A 5,852-nucleotide genomic window follows, 5' to 3' on the forward strand; every position below is an offset into this window, starting at 1 on the left:
ACATACATACATACATACATACATTCATACATACATACATACATACATACATACATACATACATACATACATACATACATACATACATACATACATACACACAAAATAATTTAGGCTCTTAGTGCTAATATATATTAAACATTAACAAAACATCCACTGTTGACTATAATAAATCATTATAACCCAAAAAAATATTAATAACTACTTTTTCCAGTTCAGGTCATTAAAATTAAATAAATTAGAGAGGATGTAAGAGTATAGTGGAGAGTTGTCTCAGCTGTGAGGTGCTGCTCAGACATACTTTATTTTGACTTGTGCTGAGCACATTTCTGACTGTAATTTATTTTCTGGGGAGTAGCACACCTCTAATTATATATTATAATCAGGTAGTATATTTTATCTTTGGTTTATGTTGAGAAAATAGTGTTGTGTTTTAAATGTGTTTCTGGAAAATTTTGTATATACGATTTTTTTTTCACTTGGATGTGTAAATAAATTTATTTCTCGTATATAATTTTTTTTCTCTCGTTGGTTTTGTATAGTGAGTGTAGCGCTGTATGACCCTTGTTTTGATTATAATAATTTATATACTGAATTACGTTGAATTTAAAATAGGATAACCATAAAGTCACTGACGATGTAGAGGATCTTGATTCTAGGAATTGGAGCTATCCTCCCATTATCTCTCCTTCCCTGTGTGGGTTTATTGCTTCCTTATGCATACTGTGGCTTTTTTTTTCACATTCCACCTAATTTTATGTAGTAATGCTGCTGGAGGGCTCTTGATCCAGTGAACTGGAGTTATGCTCCTCCTCCTTGGATCACACCTGTGTACAGAGATAAAGTACAGTATATCTAATTTCTATTCTGAATTTTAATTAAAGTATTTCATAGAAATTATTAATGTACCAGAGTAATATTGTATGATAACTTAACCTAGCTTTTCCCCTACCAGTCTTTAAAATTATTTAAATGTAGTTCCGAGACCCCTCAAGGGATGTTCCTTGATGCCAGTGTGGGGTTCTTGATCCAGGTAATGGGAACTACCATTCCCTTCCTTGGCTCAAACCTGATTACCTTTGATTTCCCGGATTTGACGGCTTTTGTGCTTCCCTATGAATATAAAAATAATAAATAAATTGTGAACAATGCAATAAAAATAAATTTAAAGAAAAAATTCATCTTTAGGCAAAGGCGCAACGCTTCCCTATTATTCTCCAAAATAAAAATTTCAACGAGGACAAAAAACTCGGACATACAGACGTACTTCGGTAATGTGACGGGTTAGGTTCCAGACCGCCGCTGTAATAATAATACATAATATCTTCATTTAATACAAGTACATGTACATGGTATACAGGCATAGCTGACATCAATGACATATACTACTATATAGAAAGCGACCCACACCAGTCCACTAACACCCAGGTGAACATAGACAACTGGTGTAAAGAAACACGCTCAATGTTTCTACCCACGCTGGGAATTGAACGCAGCCCCTCACTGTATGAAGCGAGGGCTAAAGCTCTCGCTGAGAAATGGTTTTGCCAGCTAAGCTTATTATTTATAAATTTAAATATAGGGAACACTTAGCTGATAAAAGACAGCAAATCGTCTACACAGCCGCCCCTGCAGACGAGGTCTTGAATTGTTGTCATGATCATCTCTCAACGGGCTGGAATAGATCATATTATGTAAACAATAATTTACCCCTAGGGGGTGTTATGTCAGCATATTTCATTCACTGATAGCTGACAAACTTACTTGTGTGGGCTCAAAAGTCCGCACCTAACTGTCGACTATAGGTTGATTATTTATTTATTTATTTAGTAATTTAAGCATACAAACAAAGGTACAAAAAATACAGGTAAGAGCAGCATGCCAAAGCCACTTATACTATGCATAGCATTACGGGCTGGCTTAAAATTAACTTAAGATTAACTAAGCAATGATGAAATCAGTGATAAAACATTATTGTAAACAGATAACTATAAAGCACAAATGAGTATTACAAAGACAGGTCATATGGTTGCTTGCATTGCTGTACATTCAGTCGAATGGAGTATTCTGTTAGGTAGTGTATTTAAAAAAATAATAAAGTTAGATTGGGTCCTAGGTTTAACATTTGTGTGATATAATTGTGAGTAACATATAGGATATACAATTTATAAGGTTCAGTTATTCAGTATTTATTTGGTTTTGAGTGAGTAAGTGATCTTTGAGAAGAGACTTGAATTTATAAACAGGTAGTGTTTCTTTTATATTCACAGGTAATGAATTCCAGATTTTAGGGCCTTTTATGTGCATTGAGTTTTTGCATAGCGTGAGATGGACACGAGGAACATCAAAGAGTGATCTGTGCCTTGTGTTATGGTCATGTGTTCTGTTGAGGTTGGTAAGGAGATGTTTGAGGGGAGGGTTAATATCAGAGTTAAGTGTTCTATGTATGTAATAGGTGCAATAATAAGTATGGATGTTTTGTATGGTGAGTAGGTTGAGTGTTTTGAATATTGGTGGAGTGTGCTGCCTGTAGTGAGAATTTGTTATCATTCTAACTGCAGCCTTTTGTTGGGTAATTAGTGGTCTGAGATGGTTAATTGTTGTTGAGCCCCATGCACAAATTCCATAGGTGAGATAGGGGTAAATAAGAGAGTGATAAAGGGCCAGGAGGGCTGACTGTGGAACATAGTACCGTATCTTCGATAGTATGCCTACAGTCTTGGAGATTTTCTTAGAAATTTGTTGTATATGTGTATGAAATTTGAGTCTATTATCGAGGTGGATTCCTAGGAATTTTCCCTCTGTTAGCTTTGTGATAGGTGATCCGTTTATTGTTATGTTAAGAGGTACATCTGTAGCTCTGTTACCAAACTGAATGAAGTAGGTTTTGTCAATGTTTAGTGTAAGTTTGTTAGTCCTCATCCAGGTAGATATTTTCTGTAATTCGGTGTTTACAGTATTAGCTAGCGTGACTGGGCTTGGGTGAGAGAAGACGTATGTAGTGTCATCTGCAAAAAGTGTGGGTTTGAGTAATTGTGAAGCATTTGGTAGGTCATTTATGTATAGGAGAAAGAGAAGAGGGCCAAGGACACTTCCCTGTGGGACACCAGCTGTAATTGGTTGTGCGGAAGAGCTTGCCCCATTTGCATACACATATTGGCTTCTGTTGCTGAGGTAAGACTTGAGGTAGTTGAGGGAGTGCCCTCTAATACCATAGTGTGACAATTTTACGTGGAGCAAGTCATGGTCAACTGTATCAAAAGCTTTACGTAAGTCAATGAAGATCCCCAGTGGGACTTCTTTTTTCTCTATTGCAGTGTATATATGTTCTAGCATGTGTATAATAGCATCATTAGTATTTTTATTAGGCCTGAATCCAAATTGGCAGGGGTTGAGAATGTTTTTGGAGATGAGGTAGGAGTAGATTCGTTTATGAATTAATTTTTCGAAGATTTTTGAGAGAGGGTGTAAATTGGATATTGGCCTATAGTTATTCAACTCTGTTTGGTCTCCTCCTTTATGGATCGGGGTGACCCTTGCTATTTTGAGAACTGTAGGGAAGGTGGAGGATTCAATAGATTTGTTAAAGAGTGCTGCAATGATTGGTGATAGTACTTGTGACGCTTTTTTGTATATAAAGGGTGGTAAGGTATTTAAATCTCCTGCCTTGTTTTTTAGTGTGTTGATAATAAGGGAGACTTCGTACGTGGTACAGTATACAGGCTTAGACATTATTGACATATTACAATATAGAAAGCCATCTGTTTGGCACATGACCCTTAAATTGTTGTTTGGCACACAACCCCAAAATTGTTGCTTGGCACATGATCCCTAAATTGTTGCTTGACATATTAACCTCTTTATGGAGTATGGTGGAAGACTCATAAATTGGAAACTAACCATATCATTTCCCTCAAAGTGTGTTTATTTTTCTTATGAATATCAGTACATTATTAAAACACGTTCGAGTAGTGTTTAAAGAGATATGGTGAAAAAGATTTAAACAATTCTAATAAGTAAAATTTCTATTTTCTGTGGCATTGAGGTTCAAATCACCTTTAGGAACCTATCCCTCACACATTACGAAATTGATTTGTAAAGTACATACTGTACATTTAACCATACTATACAATACACAAATAACCCGCACATAAAAGAGAGAAGCTTACGACGACATTTCGGTCCGACTTGGACCATTGACAAAGTCACACTAACAGAGGTGGAGCAGGACGGCTATATATAGGCAGGAAGAGGTGGAGGTAGTAGTAGTAGTAGTACAAGAATTGTATATAATACCGACAGGATGAAATGACACATGCACAACACCCGGGCATCCCCACCGTAGACGTTTTGCCATCCAGCCAGCCACTGGATGGCGAAACGTCCACAACAAAGACAACCAGACGCCGCACATGTGTCTTAATTTCATCAGTAGTTGTAGTAGAGTGTTGTGCATGTGTCATTTCATCCTGTCGGTATTATATACAATTCTTGTACTACTACTACTACTACTACTACCTCCACCTCTTCCTGCCTATATATAGCCGTCCTGCTCCACCTCTGTTAGTGTGACTTTGTCAATGGTCCAAGTCGGACCGAAACGTCGTCGTAAGCTTCTCTCTTTTATGTGCGGGTTATTTATGTATTGTTCCAGTCACGGTATTGTGCCTTTTTGTTATTTATGGACCCCACAGTTAAGCGTCATATTCTCTCCAACTTTTTTAATGTTCTTCCCTCTTTTAAACCCCTCTTTCGATCTTATGAGGCTGCTCTTATTGCTACCTGGCGTCGTAAGAATCAGCTTCGCTTCCTACGTGACTGTCTTGCTGAACAAGTTCTGCCACCTTCCTTCTCCCACTTCCTGAAAACCAACCCACTGGGCACTCCCTTTCCTGATCATGCCCGTCTCCTACTTCAACAGCTCATTCTTTCTACTAAATCACAGGTTGAAGATGCCTTCTTTACTCTCCGTCAACGTCAACGTGCTCTCTTTGCGGCTCTACCACAGGATCTCTGTAACCTTCTCTCTACCATTGCCTTTGACACTGCTCGCCTGAATGCACAAATTCATTCTTCCAAACTACAAAATAAACTTCAACGTCTCAACTCAGCTAGCCCTTGGTCTAAATTCTCCCTCACTGACTATGTTACTAATCTGTCTTCTGTCTCACTCTCTCAATATGAGCTTGAACTTCTTGGTTTTGGTCTTTCCTTTGCCACTTCGCCTACTCCTCGCGCTGGTATTTCCCTGATTAGCTCTTTTGATTCCTTTCGTCAATCTCGCTTCCGTAATCTTCCTGACTTGTCCACTTTTCGTGGTGCTCTCCTTCCTGCTCTTGTTAGTCTGTTTTCCAAGAATCGCCACCTTCCACGCCGTTACCAACTTGCCCTTTCTTCTCTTAAATCTAACACTAACATTGTCATACTATTTTCTGACAAAGGTAATTCGGTAGTTATCCTTGATCGCGAGGATTACCTCCGTAAAGCTGATGTTTTGCTCTCTGACTCACGCACCTACACTCCTCTCGTTTCCAACCCTCTTGATCGCATCAAGAGAACTTTCAACAAAAAACTAAGGACTCTCTCCGACCTCTGTCCTCCTGACTTTGACCTTGTTCAACGGTTTCGTGTCATCTGTCCCTCTCTTCCCTATTTCTATGGCCTTCCCAAAACTCATAAACCTGATATTCCTCTTCGTCCTATCATATCCTCTAGAGGTTCTGTCTCTTATTCTCTTGCTTCTTGGCTGGCCAAAGCCCTCACTCCCTTTCTTGGTACTTTTTCTCCTGCCCACCTCCGTCACTCTCAAGACTTCATTGAACGGGTTCGCTCTCTCCCTACCTGTAAGATGC

General features: G+C 38.5%; 1 protein-coding gene across 1 annotated transcript in view; it reads left to right on the plus strand.

The window, feature by feature from the left end:
• The first annotated feature begins 228 nt into the window (after window positions 1-228).
• The window catches only part of Ccdc56 (Coiled-coil domain containing 56), a 17,990-nt gene continuing 12,366 nt past the window's right edge, over window positions 229-5,852 (plus strand). The window contains exon 1 of the mRNA XM_070103920.1: window positions 229-386. The gene's annotated coding sequence lies outside the window, so the exon portion shown is untranslated. The remainder of the gene's footprint in view (window positions 387-5,852) is intronic.

Source organism: Cherax quadricarinatus, chromosome 88, assembly GCF_038502225.1.
Source record: "Cherax quadricarinatus isolate ZL_2023a chromosome 88, ASM3850222v1, whole genome shotgun sequence".
Taxonomy (NCBI): domain Eukaryota; kingdom Metazoa; phylum Arthropoda; class Malacostraca; order Decapoda; family Parastacidae; genus Cherax; species Cherax quadricarinatus.